This window comes from Nelumbo nucifera, chromosome 5 (genome assembly GCF_055504915.1).
Source record: "Nelumbo nucifera cultivar China Antique chromosome 5, China Antique-T2T, whole genome shotgun sequence".
Taxonomy (NCBI): domain Eukaryota; kingdom Viridiplantae; phylum Streptophyta; class Magnoliopsida; order Proteales; family Nelumbonaceae; genus Nelumbo; species Nelumbo nucifera.
Window position 1 is genome coordinate 60742733 of NC_142653.1, and position 11088 is coordinate 60753820.

General features: G+C 43.4%; 1 pseudogene; it reads right to left on the minus strand.

Annotated features, from left to right (window-relative positions):
- Nucleotides 1-7679, minus strand: part of LOC148791668 (F-box protein AUF2-like) — a 41706-nt pseudogene extending 34027 nt beyond the window's left edge.
- Nucleotides 7680-11088: the final 3409 nt, after the last annotated feature.

Genomic DNA, 11088 nt, shown 5'->3' on the forward strand with positions numbered 1-11088 from the left:
GATCCTTCCCTATAAATAGGGATCCCCCTCATAACGAAATTCATTCATTCAATCATTGATTAACCCCATCATTGGATTCCCTGCTCAAGCCGTCTCATCACTCCCTCTACCCTAACCCTTCAGTTGATTCCCTACTCCTAGTCTTCCTCTATCCTTCAAGGAGACCATCCCCCTAGCCTAGCTAACCACCTCCTACTTACACTAAAATCTCTAGTTTCGTCCTTGATCATAAAGGATGGCTGCCTGTAGAATCAACGTTGATGGTGCGCGATCTGGAAGCTCCTAGCTGGAAGATGACTTGGAAGTTGGTTGCGTAGTGAGCTGGTTTGAACTACAAGAAAATAGATCAAAGAACCCATGGTGACTAACCCGGCGAGGTCACTCCGATGCTTAAGTCAGTATTGTGCTATCTTGGTTGCGAGCTAAAAGCTTGAGTGTAGAGAAAGCTAGTGAGCAAATAATCGCGCGTACCTGGGTCCTGGGGATTGATGCCTTTATATAGATGGGTTATCATAGGCTTTGCGAAACATTCCCGAGACCTTCACCCCTTGATGTTCAGATCCATTCCGCTTTAGATGGAGAGTAACACGCCAATCAATGAGGTTTATCGTTTCCCTCCGATCCGGGCGGGATGAGGGTAAGGCTTACCATTATACGGTGTGATCCTGAGAAGTTCGGAGACGACTGTTGTGCTTCTTAGTTCGGTTACTTGACACCTCGGCACAAGTGGGTACCGAGGCTCCGGGCTCCGAAGTGACTGAGCACCCAAGGTCCCCCGTTCTGCTGACGTGTCTTCACATGTCGATCTGGCAATTGGCTGGCAAGTCGCTTCCACGTGTCCCTTGCATACTAGATCGAGCCAAATCACCCCTCATCAATTGGCCCCCACTCCCCATGCCTTGGGTTCTGACACGGTGTGGGGAGTTCATGGCGATCCCAGGTGGATTTGGCATGACTTCCAGGTGGTTTGGAGGGCAACTCTTTGGTTGGACCATCATGACCCATTTGGCTCGAGTGGTGAGAGCCAAGATCATGTACTGGGTACGCGCAAATGCCACACCGTTTTATAAATTCTGCGGACATCAAAACACGCACTCAACTGATTTTCATCTTGGGAGACGTGCAACCGGTTTTGATGGAAGCCATCAGATCGCATAGATCTCGACCATTGAAACCCAGTCAAGGTGACTATAAATAGGGCCGACTAGGAGTTACCCGATCTCGCTGTACGCTGAGGTGAACAGACACTATAGGGTATATGTCTGACCTGTCTGCGCACGTGATACTTTATCTACCCATGCCGAAGCGACTAGGTTTCTGGTTGCCTATGCCGAAGCGATTAGGACTTATCTGCCCATGCCGAAGAGGTGACTGGGTCTTAGCACGTCTATGCCAAAGAGGTGACTAGGACTTTTCTACCCATGCCAAAGAGTGGTGTGTCCGGAAGCGTGTCATTAACCACTTTGAAACACTAATTTCAATATTTATAATTTTTTTTTTATTCTCAAAATAACTACAAAATGCAATTAGTGGTGAAACAGGGGTCGTATCCACAGTTAGGATTCGCAACCAGTTGACTCGGTAGTTACCTTACTTCTCCTCGCATTGGCTTTGGCTAGCTATCTTATTTGGCTCTCTAATCTAGCAATGGACTGCTACTGAGTTAGAATCAGTTGCTGAAGCTACATGAATTTGTCATCAACTATACTAGTCCGATGAGGTTGTGGGTAAACCTGATAATGTTGAACCAGCTGGTTCCTAGGGTTAGTCTACTGGAATTGGCTCTGCACTTGTGGCCTTTAAAATTGCTGGACCATGGAGTTAGATGGATGGTACTGCTGGGACTGAGGGTTGGCTTGACATGGCTGAGTCGGTTGAGTCCCAGGGTAATCATTATACTTACAATGAATTTGGGCTTCTAGCCATTGAGAGTGCTCATCTAGCAGTGTCGTTTCTTGGGCTTGGGCCCAATAAGCGAAATTGGGTTGGAAAAATCCATCAACTGCATGTACTTGGTCTAGAATGACTGGTTGACATGGGCCTACCATAGGTTACTAGCTAACATGATGGGTTGGGCTTGCACAGATGGAACATGTTGGGTATGATGACAAGGTTGGGTATGGGCCAATTTGTTGACGAAAAGCAAGGGCTTGATCAAGTCCTTGGGCCATCCCATTAATCTTATCCAGTTGTTGAGACACATGGTTCCAATCTAATCTGTGGCTTAGGTTGGAAGTAGTTTCTCATCCACAAATTCCGGCCATTGAATTCATTTTATTTATTTATTTTTTTTTTTTATTAAGCACAAACAAGTAAAACACACAACCTAGGGGCTAAACTAAGGTTTCCTAAACTAGGGGTTCAACCAATGTGAATCCTCTTAGGTTCACTTGGAATTACACCACTTCCTTTGGTTAGCCAGGTAAGAGGTGGGGATGTGGGAGGCTCCCCTTGCTCTCACAAGGACCTAATTATGTAACCACAAAACCTGCTTAAGCTTAGCCGGTTAACCTCTTTCCTTAGACACCAACCACCGGTTATGGAAAGAAATTACAAGCTTCCCTAAAATTCAGCACAATTTTGAATCAAATGTGTGGGGACCCCTAAAGGATCTTGCTATCCAAATTTTAAATTAAGGTTTAGGGTGAACTGCACGTGAAAGGGTGGTGGTTTTTGGACCAAGGAAGGGTGATGAAATCCCCACCTTATCTTATTTAAATTGGATTGCCCTTAAATGGATTAATGGAAAAACACAATAAACAAAATAAATGCAACTAATTACAATGCATGAACAAACTAATTCAGCAAAGGGAACATTAAAAAAATGAAAAACCCTAACACATTAGCAACAAACAAGATAATTTCAGCAATTATACAATCCTATATGATGCATTCTCTAGAACATATCAAACCCTAAATGTTGGAATGCAAATGCAAAAAAATTTAAAATATTAATTTTTTTTTTGAAATTGAAAATTTGAAATTTAAATTTTGAATTTTAAATTCAAATTCAAATTCAAAATCAAATTTAGATTCAAATTAAAATTCAAAATTTGAAATTTAAACACAAATTCGAAATTTTGAAAAATTTCCTAATTAACAATCAATTATTCAATTAAACCACTAATTAAGGGAGCAATTAATTACAACAACAATTAATCACAGAAAACAGAAAAATAAAGGAACTAATTTTGCAAAAAATTAATACTATATAAATGAAGATTTAGAAGGGAGTTCACTACTCTAAAAATTAAAAAGAAAATAAAAAAATAAGAATATGCGGCAATTAGAAAAATCAAAGAAATGAAGTGAGTTTCAAATATAAAAATAAAGAAAAAAACAGAACCTAACAATCCTAAACAGAAATCTAGTTCGCTCAAGAGATTAAAACAAAGATAAAAACTAGATCTAAGAAAAATAACTACACCTACTAATTCAAAACTTAAAAGAACACAGAAATCAATAAAAACAAAAAAAATAAGAGAACGACAACTAAGGAAATAACGCACCTAGTACTAAAAGAAAAAGATCAAAGAAACAAAAAGTTCCAGGAGTGATAGATTCTAGAAACGAAAAATGAAAAACCCAATTCGAACCCAGAAATAAGTAGAAAAAAAATATATCTAAGAACGAGACAAAAAAAAACCTAAAAAAATAAATCGGATCTATCAAGAAATAAAAATAATTAACTAAGAATTCGAAAACACTACTTTACCAAAAAGAATTCGAAAATAAAAACAAAAAAAACAAGATTAAATTGGGACAACTACACTTGAATCGCAATCCCAATTTCTCATTTCTTCTCTTTTCTTTAGTAGTTCGGCAACGCTTCGGTACCCCACCTTTTGTTTTTACATCCTGCAAAATCAAAGAGAAACAAGAATTAAAATGAGATTATAAATCAAGTAATGAAACGAAAATAAAAAAAAAATAATTAAACAGATCTGAACAAAGAAAATAATTTTTTTCTCCGTTGCTTCCCCGACAACGGTGCCAAAAACTTGGTGTGTCCGAAAGTGTGTCGTTAACCACTTCAGAACATCAATTTCAATATTTATAAATTTTTCGATTCTCAAAATAACTACAGAATGCAGTTAGTGGTGAGAAAGGGGTCGTATCCACAAGGAAGCGAGGGAAAAATTGTTACGTACTTTAATCCGGACAAAATAACAAGACTTGAGATTGTAGAAACACAAACTTTAATTAACTAAAATGGAATCCATTAAAATAAAATTCTAACAATGTTGGAAGTAAAAATTGCAGAAAAATAAATAAATAAATAACAGAAATAAAGAAAAACTAAATAAAAAATCTTCAACTTGGTTAAAGGTAGCAGTCTCCGGATCTATCCTTTGACCCTCAAACTCCTCGAGCTAGGCCTTCCATCTTACCTGGCCGAATTTCAGATCTGCAGAAAGGAAGACAAAAATTAAATTTGATAAAAATAAATTGCAGAAATAAAATAAAAACTGGAAATTAAAAAAGGGAAAATAAAATCACGCATAAAAAGTAAATCTAAAACTATGGTAAACTGGTTGGGATCTAGATCCAGAAGTGGCAGTAGTGGCTAGGCGAACTACAAGCAGGAACCCCTCCTCTTGCCTAGGCGTTCTCCTCTTCCTCTACCCTTGAACTTCTCAAGAACAACCTTTCGTCTTACTTGGGGGCAAAATCTAACCAAAATTAAATCTAAAAGATTGCCAGAATAAAAATAACATAAAAGAAAATAAAGAAAATGAAAAGGATGGTTGATCAAATCCAGTGGCAGTAGTTGTAGATTGGCTGGACTGCTTGCAGGAACCCCTCCTGACAAGATCTGGGTGTCCTTCCCTTCTTCAACCCTTGAACTCCTCAGGAAACCTTAGCCTTGTGAACTGGGTGAATTGACTAGCCCCTTCTCCAGTGCCCTTGGGGTCCTTTTTATAGAGAAGGGTGGACAAAACTAGGATTAGAGAGAAAGAGAGGGACGACAACTGGGTTTTTACAGAGATATGGGTGCCCTAGGGTTGAGAATGGAGGGTTAGGATTGTTCTAAGGTGATTTTAAGGCTGAGAAGAGAAGGAGAGGGCGTCCAACATTATGTAGGGCAGAGATTTGGGCGCCTAGATTGGAGAAATGTGATTGGTTGGTGTGATGTGGCACCCTAAAGTGATTGGTTGAGGTTTAAGGGGTAAGGTGTAAGGATAGGATGCTGTATAGGGAGAGATCTAAGGGTATGATGGGCTGCTAAGGCATGGATGGTTGAGATTATAGGTAAAAAGAATGAGTGGGGAGGTGCCCTAGGGTTTGCTAAGGAGAAGGGAGTATGCTAATACAGTAGGATGGGCGCCTATCTAGGATTGGCAGATAGGAGGCGCCCTCCTATGCTCAATTTTTCACAAAACACCCCCTCTCTCAACTAGAATTAACACCAGCTTCCCAAAAACTGCATTTCAACCCTAAAACTTCTCCAATTTTCCCTAGGATTTGCACAGGGACCCTCAGAGATCACAATATAGAATTTAATTGGGAAAATGGCACATTTTGATTTTTCTATTGCCTAGGTAACCCTAAAATGATGTCGTTAAGGCATCAAAATACAAAGTTATCAAAGAGGCGACCAGGTCTTAGCACGCCTATGCCAAAGAGGCGACTAGAACTTACCTACCCATGCCGAAGAGGCGACTCGATCTTAGCAGACCTATGCCGAAGAGGCAACTAGGTCTTAGCACACCTATGTCGAAGACGACTTATATTCCTCTCTCCAGCTCAACGTCCTTTTGACCAACTCGGTGGTCTAGTGGACTTAGTAAATTTTTGGTTGTGTTGGAATCGCGAGCTCATAAATAATATCTCCTCATGTTGTCAATGTTCCAAGCTCAAGGCACTTGTTTTCCTTCAATAGTCTCGAGCTCATATGTGCCTTCTCTGAAAACTCATCTCACCCGGTACAAACCCTCCCAGTTCAGTCCGAGCTTACCCACACTAGGCTCAGGTACCATGACCATGCAGAGCACCAGGTCACCGACTTGAAACTGTCGTTTCCTAACCCGAGCATTGTAGTACCGAGCTACTCGCTGCTAATAAATTGTAGTCCGGATATAGGCCAGGCTACGTACTTCTTCAATCAAATCCAAGTTAGTAGCTTGTCGCCATTCGCCCCTTGGTCGTATGCCTTGAGCCGCAATGTTGGTACTTCGATTTCTGCCGGAATCATGGCCTCCATTCCATATGTGAGGTTGAAGGGCGTTTCACTGGTCACAGTCTTGATAGTCATCCTATAGGCCCAAAGGATGTTAGGAAACTCATCCACCAACAACCCTTTAGCTCGCGCAAAGCGAGCTTTTAGTCCATAGAGAATAGCCCTGTTCGTCACTTCAACCTGTCCGTTCGCTTACGGGTGTGCTACCGAAGTGAAATTTTGCTGAATCCCCATCTCGGCACACCGATTTTAGAATTTGATGTCTTCAAACAGCTTCCCATTGTCCATTATCAGCACCTTGGGCAATCCAAAATGGCACACAATGTTCTTCCAAAAGAAGTTCTGCACATTACGAGCTGTAATGCTTACTAACAATTCAGCTTCCACCCACTTTGTTAAGTAGTCCACTGCTACGACCAAGAATTTCCCCTGCCCGGTTACCAAAGGAAATGGACCAAGGATGTCGATGCCCCATTGCGCGAAGGGCCACAGGCTGGTCAAGTATTTCAGATCAGTAGCAACTCGATGGAGGATGTTGGCATGCCTCCAACATTTATCGCATTTCTTGACGAGTTCAATTGCATTTGCCTTCATGGTAGGCCAGTAATAACCCCCTATCTTAGTGCTTTTTCGGTGAGCGCTCTGCCCCACAAGTGCCCTTCGCATAGTCCTTCATGGATGTCGCGAAGTACTAGTTTGGCTACTAAAGGTCATAACCAACGTAGGTAGGGGAGCGTGAAGGACCTCCTATACAGCCATCCGTCGACAAGGACGTATCGAGCTAATTGATGCTCTACCCTCCGAGGTGCATTGGGTTCCGCCGGTAGGGTTCCATGAGCAGATAATCAATGAGCGGGTTGACCCAGCTCGGTTCCTCTTTCAATACGGGAGCGACCTCTTCTGCCCCCCAGAGAATGCTGGGCCGAGGTAGGTCTTATATGTACACAATTTGCATCGTGTTGTCGCTAGTGCTTGCCAATCGTGACAAGGCGTCGGGCTTAGCATTTTTGGACCTCGGTATCTGCCTAATGAAGCAAGAATGAAAGTGTGGTAGGACTTCTCTAACCTTATTCAGGTAAGCTGCCATGGTTGAATCGCGAGCTTCGTAGTTGCCGTTGACTTGGTTCACTACTAGCTGAGAGTTTCTATACACGATGAGGTGTTTCACACCCATTTCCTTCACTAAGTTGAGCCCAACAATTAGTGCCTCGTATTCTGCCTCATTGTTCGATGCCTCGAATCTGAACTGGAAAGCATACTCCAACTTCACCTTGCTCGGGCCGTATAGTATCAGTCCAACACCACTTCCTCGCTGGTTGAACGAGTCGTCTATGTGGAGGATCCAGGGCTCCTCGTTCCAGGTCGGTCCTATCCTGCCCAGGACCGGTGCTAAACTGGTCAATGCCTCCAATGTGTTAGTAGGATCGGTCAGTTCAGGGGCTGGCATATTGAACGTGCACTCTTCTATGAAGTTCACCAAGACTTGGGCTTTGACCATCGGACATGACTCGAACCGAATGTCATATTCACTTAGTTCGATTGACCACTTCGTCAACCTCCCTGATACCTTGGGCTTAAGCAAAATGTGCCTTGGAGGTCTGTTGGTGAGGACAACAATGGTATGGGCTTGGAAGTATGAACGTAGTTTCTGAGCTGCTACTACTAGTGCATAAGCAAGCTTCTCGATGTCGGGATATCTAGTTTCTGCATCCTACAAAACTTTGCTTACATAGTAGACTGGTCGTTGGACCCGGTCTACTTCTCTAATTTGTATCGGGCTGACCACCTCGTCACTCGCCGAAAGGTACAGTTTCAACTCGTCTCTTTCCTCAGGTCAGGTCAAAAATGGGGTGGTACTTAGATACCTTTTTAGCTCATCAAACGTGAGCTAGCACTCTTCAATCCATGCAAAATCTTTGTTTGTTTTTATTGCCTTAAAGAAAAGTAGGCACCGACCCGCCGATTTAGACATAAACCGGCTGAAAGCAGCTACCCGGCTAGTGAGTCTCTGAACCTTCTTTATTTTTTGGGGTGACCTCATCTCTAAAATGGCCTCAATTTTATTCGGGTTGGCTTCGACGCCACATCGGTTCACTATGTAACCGAGGAACTTGACCGACATGACCTTGAAGACACACTTGTTCAGGTTAAGTTTCATATTAAATTTCGTTAGAATTTGAAAAACTGCATTTAAATCATCAATTAAAGAAATGGAAAACTGGGTCTTCATGACCATGTCGTCAACATAACACTCTATTTTATTGCCAATCAAAGGTTCAAAAATTTTATTTACAAGTCACTGGAAAGTTGCTCCAATGTTCTTCAAACCAAAGGGCATGACTTTATAATAGTACAGCCCGAGCTCGGTTACAAAGGCAGTCTTATCCTGATCAGCTATGTACATCCTAATCTGATTGTAGCCGGAAGTAGGCATCCATGAAGCTCAGCAACTCATGTCTCGAGGTTGCATCTACCAGGTAGTCTATTCTGGGAAGGGGGAAGCAGTCCTTTGGGCAGGCTCTATTCAGGTCAGTGTAGTTGATGCACATGCGCCATTTTCCATTGGCCTTCTTCACCAACACGGGGTTGGCCACCCAGCTCGGGTAATGGACCTCACTGACGAAATCTGCGACGACGAGCTTTCCGACCTCCTCATTGACTACCCTCCCCCGCTCCAAGGGAGGTTGCGTTTTCTTTGTCTAATTGGCCCGACTAAAGGGTCCACATTTAACTTGTGAGTAATCACACTAAGGTCTATGCTGGGTATTTCTACCATGGACCAAGCAAAAATATTTAAATTATTAAGTAGGAAACTTACTAGTTGATTTCGGAGCGGTTCGCTTATCAGGGCACCGATTTGGAGAGTCTTCACCAGATCAGTCTCGGAAACTAGTATGTGGACTATCTCCTCCATTGGGGCAGCTCGCTCCTCGGTGTAGTCCGCTGGTTGTTCTAGCTCGATGTCTTCTGCTAGTTTTGCCTTTCCTTTCAGGGCAGCCAGGTAGCACTTCTGGGATTCGAGTTGATCGCCCCATACAACCCCTACTCCATAATCCATCGGGAACTTCATTGCCAGGTAGTATGTCAATACTATTGCATGTAAGACGTGCTGGATGGGCCGACCTATGATCACGTTGTAGGGGGACAAAGTCGTGACCACCAGAAAGGTATGCTCGAACCTCACTATGTTCGGCCACATTCCTGCCTCTACTGGTACCGTAATCCATCCAAGGGGTCTGACTTCTTCACCGCTGAATCCTACCAAGGGTGTGTCTACTGGCTCCAAGTCGCTTTGCTTCAACTGTAGCTTGTCGAAAGTCTCTTTAAATAGGATGTCGGCCGAATTGCCTGAGTCAACCAAAATTCGCTTTACTTCAAAGTCGTTAATGACCAGCTTCACCACAAGATAGTCATCGTGAGGGTACTGTATCCCACGCACATCATCCTCAGTGAAATAGATGGGCTCTTCTATCCAAGGTCATTTTGGTGGGTTTGACACTTCGTGCTTTAGTTCTCTAACTGATGTCTTCCCTGTTTCTATGGTAGACCCCACCACAATGGATCCACTGGTGATCATATTGATCACCCCTCAGATCGGTCTTTCTTCTGGTAGCTACCGAAGTGGCTGCTCGCTCTGCCTGCCGATCTCCCTACCGGTCCCCTTGTCTTTTCTGTCTTTTCTCTTCGTGTAAGATGTAATTCCACAAGTATCAATGGAAAATGAGCTCTTTGGTTTCGTCATGGAGGTTCTGGTAGTTCTCTGTGTTGTGACCAAGGTCCCGATGGAAGCAATAGTACACATTCGAGTTCCTAATCGCTGGAACTCTCCGTACCCTAGGTGGCCATTTGACGAAGGAGGAGTCCTTAATAGCCATCAGGATCTCTCCTCGTTTTGCATTGAGGGGAGTGTAGCTAGTTCTTTCTACAGGAAGGGTCCTAGATTGCCGACCCGACCCTATAGCTTCAAGAGGGGGACTTACTCCTAGAGCGAGGTGACTTACTTCTTCTCCCTGGCGACTTGCTCTTCATTCTTTTGTGTTTGCTATTGCTCGTACCTTCTTCTTCTCTCTTTCTCTTCTTGCCTTGTTATTTTCTGATTTCTAAGTGAGCACTTCTTCAATGCTTGTGAATCTCTCAACTAATGCGAGAAACCTTGTAATAGTCTTCGGCCGATTCACTCCGACATACCACCTGAACTCCTTGTGCATGACTCCTTTCCAAGCTGCGGTGAGGCGTACTGTTAGGTCGAGCTCTAGTATCTGTAAATACGTTTCATTGAAATGTTTGATGTAGCTCTGGATCGACTTGCCTTCCCTCTGCACCACGTTCAAAAAGATCTCTTGTGACTCCGAGCACTTCTTATTAGTGATGAAATGGGCTGTGAACATGTCCACGAACTGTTCCCAACTTCTAGTGGAGCCTGGAGCAAGGTTCTTGTACCAAGCTCGGGTTAATCCTTTGAAAGTGGTCGAGAAATCCACACACGTACATGCTTCATCGACCCCATGCGAGATGCACTTGTTCAATGACGGTACCTTGAAATCTTTCGACACCGGGACTGCTAGTAGCTTGGGTGACATGGGAGAGGATCAGCTCAACAATGTCGTAGCCGATCTCGTAGCCACCGAGCTCACTTCCTCCCTTTCTTTACTTCGTTCCCGCAGTTGGCTATCTTTTAATGATGGGCTGTTGTTGGTTGAGGAACGATGAGTCTTGAGACGCCACCACTGTTGCTTCTTTCCTGGCTCGATGTTAGTGCTGCTGACTTCTGTATGGTCTGGTACTTCAATCCTGGTCCATTCTCGCTACCGAGCACTGTCGCGAGGTGGATCATGGTTCCCCTTTGCTACTCCTTCTTGGCCTCGAGACCGGCGCTGGCTATTATGGGGTGTCGAGGGGTCTTGTCT